Here is a 16,048-nt window from a genome sequence, read left to right as displayed (position 1 = left end):
GGAACAGTATCTAAATATAAATTCCAGCATTCATCGTATCTAAATATAAATTCCAGCATTCATCTCATGTGACTTAACAACTGTCCATAATTACAGAGGGTCTGACACCCTCTTCAGGACTCCTGCACACACACACACACACACACACACACACACACACACACACACACACAGAGAGAGAGAGAGAGAGAGAGAGAGAGGAGAGAGAGAGACATATATACACAGAGACAGAGAAAGAGATAGAGACAGACAGAGACACCGAGACAGACATATAAACAGTCTTTAAAACTAGTAAAACATTTTGTGTAGTTAATATTTAGATAACATAAAAGGCACCATGTTAGAAATACAAATAGAAACCAAATGACCTCGAATGTTGTTAGGGAATAAAATAAAGAAAGGATGTTAAAATATGTGTTTATTTGGGACAAACATATATTTTCTAGCACTGGTCATAGGTTTTACAAGCTTGTCTGACCATCTCAAAAAAGCACCAGGGAACCTGAAGGACCAAAGAGCATTGTGGAAGGGACTGTCGAAATTTATTTAGCATACCTCAGTGAGTGGACCCTTGGAGAGAATTTGAGGCTATAATGATCAGTTTGAAGCATGCTTTCACTCCCACAGCATACTGAAGCACCTGCCCCCTTACTTCATGTTTGCAGCGAAGAACTTTCAAACTTCACTTCTGCTTCTTTCTTTTTAGTTTCACACCTAAGTGAACTGAGAAAATGCCCTCTGCTTCCTTCTGTGGTGTCAGGAAGAAATTCAAACCGTACATGCCCTTCTCCAAAAGCATCTACCCCACTTATTGTCTTGTGTAGCCACAATGGGGAGGGGAAAAATAAGGTTGGTCATCTTGTTTTGTTTTCCAAAAGTTGCACAATTTTATCAAGAAAAAAATGGTATATGTAAAACCTTCTATCAATATTTTAGTGGTGTGTGTGTGTGTATGTGTGTGTGTGTATGTGTGTGTGTGTGTGTGTGTGTGTGTGTGTGTGTACTGGGTAGTATCATGGTGCTGTTTTAATATCTGTGGCAACCTTTGAGTGGACACAACAGCTTTTGCAGTGTTCAATGAGGTATAGAAATTATTTTATACACATACTTTTCTAGGTCATATACATCACCATACAAAATAGGATTAAAAAGGTGGGAAGTTTTGGAGTTTACTGCAATGATGTAAGTCTATTCTTCCCATTTTTTCAATTCCAGCAAAATCATACAGTTTATTGTAAGTTATATTTAAGGGAAAAAGAGTCTGTTCATGGTAGTGCTTTATTTTTGGTTTGGGTAACTTCTTGATGCCCCTCTATACAAAAGATCTTTCCTTATATTTGAGAAATTTCAGAAAGAATGGTTGAAATGTTAGGTATAGATGATGAGAGCTTGCTCACTAATTATGCAAGAAGAAAGGAAGAGAAGTTATTTCATGCTGATGTGTGCTTACAGTACATGAGAGGAAAGAAAGGAAGAAAGAGAGAGAGAGAGAGAGAGAGAGAGAGAGAGAGAGAGAGAGAGAGAGAGAAAGAAAGAAAGAAAGAAAGAAAGAAAGAAAGAAAGAAAGAAAGAAAGATTGAAGATTGGTGCCTGTAAGGCTTGGGAAATGAGATAGTAGAGAGATATAATTTCTTTTCCTGAACTAGGGAGAAAGTGGGAAGACTGGCTTCAGTGAAAAGAAATGAAGTACCATGCAGAAGCTATTAAGTTTCTTACCCAAAGTATTTTAAATATCATCATCAAGAGTGGCATCTGTTGATTAGATTGTTTCTTACGGTTTAGAAGTAAGTTCAATTGCTTTATAACCTATCTGTGGTATGATCTATCCCTAATATGACATCTAGTGTGATATCTGTTATTTTCAGTCCAAAAGTTTTTATTCCTTTGCTTTTAAAAATATTAACATCATGGATAACATTTTTCCATATACATTTTTGTCATGTAAACTCATAACTGTTGAAATGTATTTATGATGATTATTTTATCTTTGACATTTTATGAAAATATATGATTCATCTTCCTGTTGGTATCTGTTGATATATTTGCCATATTGGGATTTTCTTAGCATTGTGAAGGTTTCACAATTATATACTCAAAAAGCTGAATGTTTTCAGCCCCTTTCTCTCGTGTTACCTGGGATTTGCAGTAAAATTCTCCCTGTGGGTTAGTAGCAGGCCAGGCAGTTTTGGTTGCACTGGGCTGCACACATATCCTAGGACATGTGCAGTATTGACTCAATCTGCATTTGGAGACAGGTATGGTGAAAGTTGACCTTCTTCTCAGCCCTGCTGACACTTTCTCAGAGAAGTGAACACTAATTTGCACCTTCTTATTCCACCAGGGGCATGTTAGAATCTCACATTGACACCTTGTCCCCTATCACCAGTCAGAGAGCAAGGGGGGGTTCTCTGGTTCTGTTGCTCTTGGATTTGAGTGCACATTTGACACACTCCTGGGTCTCATTGGTACAGGAGGAGAGAAAGCCGAGCAGAGTGGCAACTGTGCTCACCTTGAAAGACCTCATTCACCTCATTGACATTGGCTTGTGGGAGAAACTCAGCTCCTTACAAAGCCAAGGTAATAATAACAGGCAAAGACAAAGAAGAGTGGGTTCTCGCCATCTCCATGGCACATTATTGGGCTTTAGTTAGGTGTCTACGTGTCAGTTCCCCATTGCTTGTATGATTGATTTCAACCGTGGTTTTAAAATAAGACACATTGTGTGGCAATAATATTAGACACTATTTATATTTGTACTTTATATTATTGTCCACATATTTGTATGATTTGTATAGTAGCAATAATAGTATAGATTTGTCCTTCTTTTTATGTTTATAACCGTATTTGCATGTACATAATCTTCATGACTATCATCCCATTATACAGAATATTCAATTATGCTCATATTATACTATAATGTTTTAAAAGACTATTTTGATATTTTTATAAATTTAAAGACTACTATGACATTTATTGGAAGAATATTGCATGACAATTTCATCTACTAGCTATATAGCCAACTGTCTATCATAATGGCTAAATAATGTTAGTTTTAATTCCTTTAAAATATTATATAAATATTTAAAATATTACTCTAGTTATATTTCATTTCAGTAGTCGCTGGCTCCTAGAAAGGAAGCCTGAATCCTTTGCAAGAACAGTAAGTGCTCTTACCTGCTGAATCATTTCTCCATCTTTAATTTTATTTCATAAAAATGAGTATATTAGTTTCTGAGACTAGTATAACATATAACAGGAGACAGAGCAGCTTTCAGTACCCCATACATGTACAGTTGTATCGTTTCATATTGTGGAAATATTAACTGGAGTGGATAGATAGGCATAGAAATGTCTTGATGTATAAGGTACTCATTACTGTTCTAAAGGGCCCCAGTTCCACACTCCCACTTGAGTTGGCTCACAACCTACTTTAATTCCAGTGTTAAAAGATCGAATATCCTCTCTTAGCTGCTGCAGAGATGAGAACACATATGGTAACACACACACACACACACACACACACACACGCACGCACGCACACACACACACACACACACACACACACACACACACACACACACACGGAAGTATGTCTCTCTGATTTACCGTCTAAGTGCTGCTATGGCTTTGTTAATTTCAGCAAGCTGGTCGGAAAGATTCACTTACTTGTTTTTTCTACTTTGAGAGGCTAAGCCACTCTAGTTCAGAGTGACCTTCAAAGAGTAATAGATGCCAAGGCTTCATCACATTTTGTCACTCTTCTAGCAACTCTCTTTTTCTACCCTCCATATGTGAAACAGTGTGCTCATATTATGTGTGTTGAAGTGATGTTTCAGATGCACAGTCTTTTTCTTATTCAACTTTAGTTTACTCCTTTTTGGTGTATAACCAAATCCATTCTCACATACTACGGATAAGTTGTGAGTCATGTTCAGAGACTGCTTTAATATGGACCATCTCTAAGGGGCCTGTTAGCATTTTACTTGTTACAGTTTTGTTTAAGCCTTATCATTGTTGACAAGTAATACGCTGACTTTTATAAATGTACTACAGACAAAGTCATAATTTAGCTGCCATTTACAAATAGCAGGCTATAAAATTATGATTGATTCTGAATAAATGGGGCTTTAGGGTAGAGAGTCGATGTTAAATTATCCTTAAATTATAGATAGATTAGAGACATTAAAAATTCACATCTTGTACTTTTCGGGTATTCCTAAATTAGAAATTTTCCAGGATCTTAGCATCAATTTCAATAACCGTTCCCTCATATTCTAAGATAAAATATGTGGAAAAATTCTTAAAGTTTATAATGAGAAAGATAAACTGAGTTTTAGAAGAAACTAAGGCTGGTGACTCATGCCTTTGATTTCAATACTTAGAACACAAATACAGGATGTTCAAGATTTCTAAGTAATCTGCACAGCCTGGTGTAGCCCTGGTAGGGATAGAGTGACATGGTTCCTACAGCTGGACAGGGCCTTGGTGTGACACTCCTCACATGATGACGGCTACTGTGGGCATGTGACTTATTTCTAAAATATTGTGTTGTGGTAAAAATTATAAAGAAACCTTTTCTATCAGTTCCTGCGAGCCTGATCCACTTGCTTCGGCTGCTACTCTGCCATGAGACTGCCCATCCCCTCCAGACAAAATAAAATCGATCTAGTTCACTGAAATCTGAACCATCCTTTTCCATAGGTGCCATCTTGATTGCCCTCCTTCCTCTCTCCCACCTTACAAAAAACATTGTCCCCGCCCCACACTCCACTGTCCACTTTGACATCAACCTACAATAATGTACGTATTTTCACATTCCTCTAAAGAATGTTAATGCCCTCGTGATCCTCCTGCCTCTGCCTCCTTCAGCAAATCTTACCAGTGTGCACCACCACAACCAGCGACACCGATGAGATCTCCCATGCTCATGGATTGGCAGGATTAATATAGTAAAAATGGCCATTCTACCAAAAGCGATCTACAGATTCAATGCAATCCCCATCAAAATACCAATCCAATTCTTCAAAGAGTTAGACAGAACAATTTGCAAATTCATCTGGAATAACAAAAAACCCAGGATAGCTAAAACTATCCTCAACAATAAAAGGACTTCAGGGGGAATCACTATCCCTGAACTCAAGCAGTATTACAGAGCAATAGTGATAAAAACTGCATGGTATTGGTACAGAGACAGACAGAGAGACCAAAGGAACAGAATTGAAGACGCAGAAATGAACCCACACACCTATGGTCACTTGATTTTTGACAAAGGAGCCAAAACCATCCAATGGAAAAAAGATAGCATTTTCAGCAAATGGTGCTGGTTCAACTGGAGGGCAACATGTAGAAGAATGCAGATCGATCCATACTTATCACCGTGTACAAAGCTTAAGTCCAAGTGGATCAAGGACCTCCACATCAAACCAGACACACTCAAACTAATAGAAGAAAAACTAGGGAAGCATCTGGAACACATGGGCACTGGAAAAATTTCCTGAACAAAACACCAATGGCTTATGCTCTAAGATCAAGAATCGACAAATGGGATCTCATAAAACTGCAAAGCTTCTGTAAGGCAAAGGACACTGTGGTTAGGACAAAACGGCAACCGACAGATTGGGAAAAGATCTTTACCAATCCTACAACAGATAGAGGCCTTATATCCAAAATATACAAAGAACTCAAGAAGTTGGACCGCAGGGAGACAAATAATCCTATTAAAAAATGGGGTTCAGAGCTAAAAAAGAATTCACAGCTGAGGAATGCCGAATGGCTGAGAAACACCTAAAGAAACGTTCAACATCTTTAGTCATAAGGGAAATGCAAATCTAAACAACCCTGAGATTTCACCTCACACCAGTGAGAATGGCTAAGATCAAAAACTTAGGTGACATCAGATGCTGGCCAGGATGCGGAGAAAGAGGAACACTCCTCCATTGTTGGTGGGGTTGCAGACTGGTACAACCATTCTGGAAATCAGTCTGGAGGTTCCTCAGAAAATTGGACATTGAACTGCCTGAGGATCCAGCTATACCTCACTTGGGCATATACCCAAAAAATGCCCCAACATATAAAAAAGACATGTGCTCCACTATGTTCAATAGCCAGAAGCTGGAAAGAACCCAGATGCCCTTCAACAGAGGAATGGATACAGAAAATGTGGTACATCTACACAATGGAATATTACTCAGCTATCAAAAACAATGACTTTATGAAATTCGTAGGCAAATGGTTGGAACTGGAAAATATCATCCTGAGTGAGGTAACCCAATCACAGAAAAACACACATGGTATGCACTCATTGATAAGTGGCTATTAGCCCAAATGCTTGAATTACCCTAGATGCCTAGAACAAATGAAACTCAAGACTGATGATCAAAATGTGAATGCTTCACTCCCTCTTTAAAAGGGGAACAAGAATACCCTTGACAGGGAATAGGGAGGCAAAGATTAAAACAGACACAGAAGGAACACCATTCAGAGCCTGCCCCACATGTGGCCCATACATATACAGCCACCCAATTAGACAAGATGGATGCAGCAAAGAAGTGCAGGCCGACAGGAGCCGGATGTAGATCGCTCCTGAGAGACACAGCCAGAATGCAGCAAATACAGAGGCGAATGCCAGCAGCAAAACACTGAACTGAGAACGGGACCCCTGTTGAAGGAATCAGAGAAAGAACTCGAAGAGCTTGAAGGAGCTCGAGACCCCTTATGAACAACAATGCCAATCAACCAGAGCTTCCAGGGACTAAGCCACTACCTAAGGACTATACATGGACTGACCTTGGACTCTGACCTCATAGGTAGCAATGAATATTCTAGTAAGATCACCAGTGGAATGGGATGCCCTTGGTCCTGCTAAGACTGAACCCCCAGTGTTCGTGATTGTTGGGGGGAGGGCGGCAATGGGGGGAGGGTGGGGAGGGGAACACCCATAGAGAAGGGGAGGGGGAGGGATTAGGGGGATGTTTGCCCGGAAACAGGGAAAGGGAATAACACTCGAAATGTAAATAAGAAACACTCAAGTTAATAAAAAAAAAGAATGTTAATGTTAATGACTCTATGATAATCAAACAACACACATCCAGAAGGTTAAGTGTAGCTAATGTCTCAGAAAAATATTAAACAATGGGGTCTTCAGGAAAGCCCCTCAGGCTATGGGAAACAGCTCTAAATTCATGAGTTCAAAATATACATAATTTCTAAACTATGCAAAATATGAGGATGCTATATGAATTATGAGGGGCTTCATGAACCTAAAGGAACTAAGGAACATTATGAACAATCTTATCAGAAACATAAGAAGCCAGGCAGATTCCTGAGTTCAAAGTCAGCCTAGGACAGAGCAAGAGTAGGCCCAGGTGTGGTAGAAATGATAATTTCAGGGCAGGATCCTACCAAACTGGACATATTTCTGAATTCTCTTACAATGTTAAGAAAAAAAATTATGCTTGGTGTCTTTTAAGAATCACAGGTCATGGGATGCTGATTTCTAAGATAATCAAAAGGAAACCTGGAGTAAATGCCTGTATTTGTTTGTAAATGACTGGATGTATGCTCTGCTGGACATGAGCTATCCGGAGAAATTTTTAGGATAAAATAAGAGAACTGTTGGAAAAGAGACACAGAGACAGACAGACAGGCAGACACACACACACACACACACACACACACACACACAAACACACACACACACACAAGCAAACAGAACATGGACATAGAGATCTCTCAGAATAGCAAACAGGACATCATGGACAGAGATCTTTTCGAACAGCAAACAAGCAGCATATAAATGGAGAAATCTCTAGAGAGAGAGCAGAACGTAGAGAGAAGCAGACTAGAAAAACTGTATCAAGCAGAACACAGATGGTCAGCTCAGATCCACATTTGACTTTGAGTCTTTCTCTTCACTGTCACCCAGACACCTATTCCCTCAGAACCCCTTTCCGTGCTGAGGCTGGTCCTTTGCAGTCATCCTATATTATGGAGAAATGCCATATTTCATAAACTCGACAAAACAAACAAAACTTTTTTGGATCAACTTTTCTATCTTAACATGGTGATGACACGAAAGTCTAGATTTTGGTCACATTTCTATCAACACCACCACTACTATAAAGCAAAGGGACCTAGAAATGTTTGTTTGTTTGTTTTATAATCCTAGATTTGTGATTTGGCTATGTTACTGCTGTCAGGCATGAATTTTAAACTGTAAAATCCTAGTAGTATAATATATAAAATTATAGCCACAATAATATTCAGACTTCTCTTCTTAGGAGTAAATGTGATGAACATGTCAGGCCTATTTCTGGGTACCAATTTAGTAGTCAGAAAGGGTAATTGAATATATCCATGTTAGGAAGTTAAATATTCGTTCAAGGTGACAGAGGTGAAAGAGGAGTCAAATAAACTGGTTTAGATGGTCTTTGAAGAATCTCTCCAAAGGACAACGAAAATCCCTTGGGCATCCAAAACTGAACTAGAAACTGGACAGAACTTCTAGAACAGAGATATGTTTATTCATTGCTGTCTTACTTTTCTTTTTGTATTATGCAAATAATTCTGAGAATGGTGCATATATTAACTACTTCATAGGTCTGTCTTTAATTACATGCTATTGAATAACTATGGTATAAAATAGCAGATTATATGCCGGTCTTCAGCTTGTTTCTTGAATATGTTTGCACATATTATCATAGATGAGCTTTCTATTACAACAGTTACACTATCTTTGATTATTTAGGTGGAGAAACAGAGCAAAGTACCATATCTCAGAGAGTGATGGGAAGGACATGGTTTGAATGCAAATGAATATCAGAAGAGTTGATTCAATATCCAAGGCATGGATATTACTGGTTCAATGGAAGACCGTTTTAAAAGGGAATATTTGACATCGGAGAGGATATATATATATATATATATATATATATATATATATATATATGCATATAACAATGAGATAGAGGGATGTAACAAATAATGGAAAACAGAATCATTTATGATACTAAGTGACAATCTAACTAAGAGTCCGTTCTGATACATTGAGCTCAGGTGCATTTGATAGCAGATACTTAGTAACCCTCTGCTAAGATGGTCCTCTACCTTCCTACCCAGATATTCTCTGAAGCCATATCAGGCAAAGCTCATTTTGGAACATTTTCAGTGCTACATATGTAGGGCTCAGACATTCAATGGAGTGGGAAAATTAAGAACTCCTCCCCCATTTTGAGCAAAAATGTCAGAGATGTAATTCTTAGAGCTCCTTCAAGGCCCACAAGAGAATGAAAAGCTCTTTTTTATTATTTTTATTTTCCTTTCACTCTTGTTTCAAGAGATCAGTACTCAATAATGTTTCATAGTGAGGTACTGTCTAATGTGAAATTACGCACGTGTTGAAAAAAATAACAAAAGCTAAGACTAACTAGCATAGACATATGTCAGAAAGAAAAAATAGGGGGAGTCCTAGTCTACTTGGTCCAACTGTAACTGAGAGATTTATTGATCAACAAACAGTTGAGAGCTTTCTTGGATGGAATGTCTTTTTGCAGCTGAAATGTGACAACTTTCTGAATCATGGAGTCATCTATTCATCCACAGTGGGATCAGCACCCAGGGCAAATTAGAATGTAAAAATCTAATTCCATTAGTTTCATTAAATCAGAGTTTAATAGTTTTGAAATTAAAAGTAAGTATACCACACGTAAATTTAATAGACCCTTCCAAAATCAAAATCTCATATGTTTATGTCTTAGTAGATAAAACAGATGGACATATATCTGAAAAAGCAATATATATTTATCCCCAAGCAAAAAGCCATTGATGTAATGAATGGCATTAGCAGCAAACTAGTACTCAAAAGAAAGGGCTTTCTTTAAACGCCTCTTAGACTTAGAAAAGCAAATACATTAACCTCCTATTAATAATCTAGTAAATATTTAAGCTACTTATAATTTTTGGGATTGAGGGGAATAGAAATTCATTATTTAAAGTTCTTGTTTAGTTCATGTATTTTTATTTATAGTTTATTACATGAGCATATGAAGACAAATGGAGTTTATCAGTGGGTAGAAGGAGACTATAGATAATAATATCTGACTCAAAAGCTTATTGTATATTAAATGCTACATGGAAATGTTCCTTGGATTTGTTTTTTACAATTTATGACATTAAAAAATAGTTTCTCACTTTTAACTACTTAATGTATGCATTTTATGCTTACAATTGTGATAGAAGTATGTAGCAGTTGAGAAAAGAAAAGAAAAAATACTTTAAAGAATGTAATATTGTATTATTGGGAAACTACTAACTACCAGTGTCTTCCACATAAAACAAAACCAATTGGGTGTGTGCCTGTATGTGTGTGTGTGTGTGTGTGTGTGTGTGTGTGTGTGTGTGTGTGTGTAACTTTCATTTGCCTCATGTAACTGTCATCTTAGAAACTTACTGCTGAATAAACTCGCCCTTTCTATCTCTGATCTCTGACTGGCTGTTCAACTCAGTTGTTCTGGTTCAAACTCCTCTCCAAGCTGACTGATTTATACTGACTTCCCTCAGCTTCTGATTCAATTGTTCCACTTGGCCCCAAAATAACTCCCACAATTTGTTCTAACATTCTGGCTTCTTCTCATTTTCTATCTCAGTCTATCTTCAGTGGTATCTAGCTTGTGCTCTATGCAAATGATCTGTAATCTGTCACAGGAAAAACTGCCTCTGGACTCTAAATTTAACATCCACAAACTGAATTGCCATGAACTCAATTCCTGCCCTAAACTGATTCCCAAATAACTGAATGAACTGAACAGAAATCAATTGCACTCAGCTGAACTGACTGCATTTAACTCAGAAATCTGCATGTCTCTGTCTCCTGAGTGCTGGGATTAATGGTGTGGAACCACATGCCTGGACTTGAGCTTTTCTTTAAGTGAAACTTGTTCTATACCGAGCTGATATTGAACTCAAAGATCTACTTGCCTCTGTCTCTTGGAATTAATGGCATATCTATTCCAGCTGTATTATACAGACCTAGAAGGATTTGTGTGTGTGATGTGTGTGTATGAGTGTGTGTCTGTATGAGTGTGTTTGTATAAGTGTGTGTGTGTATAAGTGTGTGTGTGTATGAGTGTGCTGTGTATGAGTGTCTGTGTATGAGTGTGTGTTTGTGTGTAGTGTGTGTGTGTGATGTGTGTGTGTGTGTCTGTATGAGTGTGTTTGTATAAGTGCGTGTGTGTGTATGAGTGTGGTGTGTATGAGTGTGGTGTGTATGAGTGTGTGTTTGTGTGTAGTGTGTGTATGTGTGTGTGTTTGTGTGTGGTGTATGTGTATGAGTGTGTGTATGTGTGTGTTTGTGTGTGGTGTGTGTATAAGTGTGTGTATGAATGTGTGTATGAGTGTGTGTGTGTATGAGTGTGTTTGTATAAGTGCATGTGTGTATATGAGTGTGTGTGCATGTGTGTGTGTGTCTTTGTGGTGTGTGTGTGTGTGTGTGTGTGTGTGTGTGTATTTATGCATCCTGTCAGGACTTGGTTGTGTTTTAATAAACTCCTTATCTGAAATGTTCTCACTGGACCCCAATGCAATTTCTGATTTCTGAATGCTTGCTGAGTCACAGAATTAGTCCTGCTTATCTGTGTGGTACAGTGTGACAACAGTTACTTTTGCAGCTTTCATACTACTAACCAACCTCCCTTTTTAGCATCCCACGGGGTACCACTGGACTCGTGCAAATTCAATTACATGACATTTGGTAATGCTTAAATACTCTTTGTAAAGCATCAAACCTGTTGCTGTGGTAATTTCCTTTTGCTTTTCTTACATGCATTTTTTTCCCTGAGAGTCAATATTGTTCTTCTCTTGTATAGAGCTATGATGGCCAATTCTTTATACTTTGTCATATGGTCTATGTCAGAACTGTTTAACTCTGAAGGTGCTTATACAAAAATGGAGGCAGAGATGATGAATACTCTGTACATTTAGCTTCATTGAAATCCAAATCAAAATGGCAGTGGGCAATATCAAGGCTGTGTTTTATGGTTCTCTGACTTTTGATAAAGCATATATTTTTTCTTGAAATGTGTACTTACTTTATTATAATTTTGAGATTGAATACATCAGGCTGTGTCTCCTGCTTTTTATTGAGCACAGTTAATAACAAAGGCATACATAAAAGCCAACCAACCGACTACTTCTGAAGAGAAAGCAATTCAATTAAACATATTCCTGACAGGCCTTTATCAATAATTCTTTTATTGCCTGCCTTACTATGCCCATTTTATTATCAATGGATATAATAATTTATTGCTATCTATATATTAGATATTTCCACATGAATTTAATCATTTTCTCTACAGGAAATAGTCATATTTTTAGCTCTTATGTGCTTGTTGAGGTACTTCTTTTCCCATTGAATGTCTAAATGAATAAGAGATATATTCTTAATCCATTTCCAAATGGTTAGTCTTCCTGGTCCAGAGCTGTGAAAACCTATTGCTTCTACAATGAAAGCAAGACAGAAAAATATAAATAAAAAGAAAAATGTCACCCATGACTACTGAAGAATAGTGTTTATACAAAATAATGTCCAATATGCTGTAAACATCTCTAAACCTTTTGTTTTTTTAAAGATCTCTCTCTCTCTCTCTCTCTCTCTCTCTCTCTCTCTCTGTGTGTGTGTGTGTGTGTGTGTGTGTGTGTGTGTGTGTGTGCGCGCACCTGTGTGCATACAGAGAGGTAGCATGGAATGCTTATGGAGATTAGTTGACAACTTGTAGCGTTTGGATTACATTTTTGTACACTGTGTCTCCTGTCAATTGAATTCGGGTCATCTGATTTGGTGGCAAATGACTCTACCCTATGAGCCATGTTGCCTGCATTAAGTGCCTGAAAAATGTTAAAACCCGATTCATAGGCAAATATTGCAGATGAGGAATCTCAGGTCAACTTAAAACGATTTTTTTGCATAAATGTTGTCAGTTGGATCCTTCAAAATGAATATCTGCCTAAGAAATGATTCCTTACAGTAGCTCAACATGACTGAGTGGGATGGTCTTCATCACACTAAGACGTCAATGCTAACTTTACGTTATTTAGAGAATAAAGTATTAATGGAACCTGTACTAATTTACAGATGTTTCTGTTTCTCCAAGAGACTCTCACTGCCATTACAGAGAGGCTTGTGTAAAAACTTTACCCATTGACTTTAAACAGGTATGGCTATGTCCCTACAGCATTATAGCCAAAAAGTTTTTTGTTTTCTAGAAAGTAAGACTAAAGGAAAAAGCGCTTTCTATTATTGGACCAGTTTAGTCTCTCGGGTGTTCCAGTTCACTTTGGCGATGAAATATCTCAGTTTTCCTTTGTGCTTCCCTGCACCAGATGTTGGCTCTTTAAATGCTGTGCTGGTGCTTTCCGCTGCTATTAGGTCATAGCTGTCATTAGCTACGACATACGGGAGAAAAAGTTAAACTTATCAAGGGAAAACTTGTGAAAAAAGAAGTTACCAAAAAAATCTGTCAAAAATATTCATTTTTCCTCAGGTAGTATTTCCTAAGAAAACAGACTCCGGGCTCCAGGGGTGGGGAAAGCCAAACACTTTATGAGCAGTGTGAACCTTGCAGAGAGAAGCAAAATGCCACAGATGCTTCTAAGTTTGTGTCTGAAAATGTGTGGAAAGATGAATGATTGATATTTTTTCATTTTTGTGATGGGGAGAGTCAAGTCAATTGTGCTGTGAGTAAGTCACAGGATGCTAGAACATATGTTGCAAAGCTCAGTGGCCTGGATGTTAAGTCTGGCTGCTTTGCTTAGTCTTCCCAGCTACCAGACTTCACTTCCAGTCCCTACATTCTGCAATTAAATCAACTTGTACTCTCACAGAGAGAAAAAGGAGTTATGAAAGCAGCAACTACTTATATATTAGGCAGGAATCCAGACATGCCCATACTTAGGAAGTCAAATCTTAAAAATGATTTAAGGTGGGCTCCTTAAAGTCCTTCCAAAATATTTTTAAGAAAAGGAAAAAGATACAATTATAATACTTCATATTTTCTCATATTAGAATACTGACAATTTGGGAAAGCAAAAGACCTGCCTGACCCTGTAGTTAAAATCTTGTTTTAGATAGAAATGGTGACCCTCATTACATATAAGAGGCATATTCCATTATAGAATCATTAGACTATTTAAGTTGTTTTTTTTCCAACACGACTAAGAAAATGTTTATTGATTTCAATACATTTATCTAGCTCTTAGGACGTTTCTTTCTTTTTCTTTTGTTCTTTCATACTTTATTATTTGTACCTGTGTTTTTTCTCTGTTTCACAGCCAAGATATTCAAAAAAATCACCCAAGCCTTTATTAAATCAAATCATTTCTTCTGAGCAGTAATTAAAATTTAGTCTTCTAGAATAATCTTGATATGAGTCTATTAGTCCATAGACATCTAGTTTCATTATCACCCAAGAGAAAAATTTGGCAAATGGAGACTACTCATGTGGTATAACTAGTTATTTGAGTTATAATGTATTAAGCCAGGGATATCTATATCTATATCCATATCTATGGATATATGAACATATGGATATATGGATATAAAGATAAATGGATATATAGATATATAGATATGGATATATGGATATATAGATATATAGATATGTAGATATATTGATATATAGATATAGATATATAGATATGTAGATATATGGATATATGGATATATGAATATATAGATATAAGATATATAGATATATAGGTATATAGATATGTAGATATAAAGATATATAAATATATGGATATATGGATATATAGATATGATATATATATAGATATGTAGATATGTAGATATATGGATATATTGATATATAGATATATAGCTATATAGATGTATATACAGCATCCTAAGTTGTGAAGTTTTTTCTTGCTTCACAATACTCCTTATGTTTTCTCTTATTTTAAAGACACCTGCATTGGACTCCAAGGAGAGATTCAAGTATCATCAAGTGTTTTAAAAGTTAAATGTTAATATAATTTATCAACAAGATTTTAAGTTGTAACTAGGTAACTCAAAAGATAAATAAAAGCCATAAAATCATAGGATATAAGAAGTTTGTCATTTCGGCAACTGGCACCTCATCTACACTGAAAAATCTGAAATGCGGAATCTATAACTTTGCCTATTTAATTCACTCATAACTATTTTAACATTGTTAAATCTATGTATGAAAAGCTGTTACAGTTTTCAGTTGTTTTGAATATAATTCCTTCTCTCTGAACATATTATTATTAAAGTCATATCTTACTATATTCATACTTTTTGAATAGATATATGAAATTAGAGAGGTAGAAAAAAGAGAGTAATATTGCTAAGGTTATGAGAATAAAACTATGGATTCATAAATGTTTCCATACACTACAGGTCAGATCTGTGGACTTATTTCATGAATTTAGGATAAACAGGATTCCTCCCCCATTTTCAATCAGTTGTTCTAGTTGGAGAGTGAGTATGTGTTTTATACCTGTATCTGTGAGGTATGTTTCTGTGTCTTCATAAGCATGGGCATGATTCAGTGCTATACTACCTTAACATTGTAATTTTGTGTTAGAATTTGTAATAAGGGATTTTTTGACCAAATATTGTTAAAAGTGAGAATATATTTTTTGTCTCTGATTCTGCCGTTTTTTTCCACTACTTTTAAATACATTTTCTATAACTCAAATAGATGCAAACACTTTATTGAAGGAAACAAAAGAGAAATGAAAGGAAGCTGAATCAATATTTACCAAATGGAATGTATTAAAGGGTCTTTGAAGCATCAGTGTTGAAAAGAAAAACCATTAAGGGATGATAAATCATAAGATCTCTGCCCTCCTAGAAGGGGTTTTGACATTATCACAGGAAGAAGTTGATTAACATGAAGGACAACCACTAATAAAAAAAAATGACCTTGCCTCCTTTCCTCTCATCCCCCTGCTCTCCTCCCCATCTTTTTAGCCTCTTAAAAAGGACTTTCTCCAGTCCATTTTTCCCCTCCAACAGGGCTATGCAGGCAGT

The 16,048-nt window shown here is 36.7% G+C and overlaps 1 long non-coding RNA gene across 1 annotated transcript in view; it reads left to right on the top strand.

Moving 5' to 3' along the window:
• Positions 1 to 1,859, top strand: part of LOC102556510 (uncharacterized) — a 95,267-nt gene extending 93,408 nt beyond the window's left edge. Inside the window, exons 7-8 of the long non-coding RNA XR_010052764.1 lie at positions 707 to 849; positions 1,647 to 1,859. This is a non-coding gene — a long non-coding RNA (uncharacterized LOC102556510). The remainder of the gene's footprint in view (positions 1 to 706; positions 850 to 1,646) is intronic.
• The last annotated feature ends 14,189 nt before the right edge of the window (positions 1,860 to 16,048 follow it).

This window comes from Rattus norvegicus, chromosome 6 (assembly GCF_036323735.1).
Source record: "Rattus norvegicus strain BN/NHsdMcwi chromosome 6, GRCr8, whole genome shotgun sequence".
Lineage (NCBI taxonomy): Eukaryota > Metazoa > Chordata > Mammalia > Rodentia > Muridae > Rattus > Rattus norvegicus.
The sequence above is the reverse complement of the archived record's forward strand: the minus strand, read 5'-3'. Positions and strand labels throughout refer to the sequence as shown.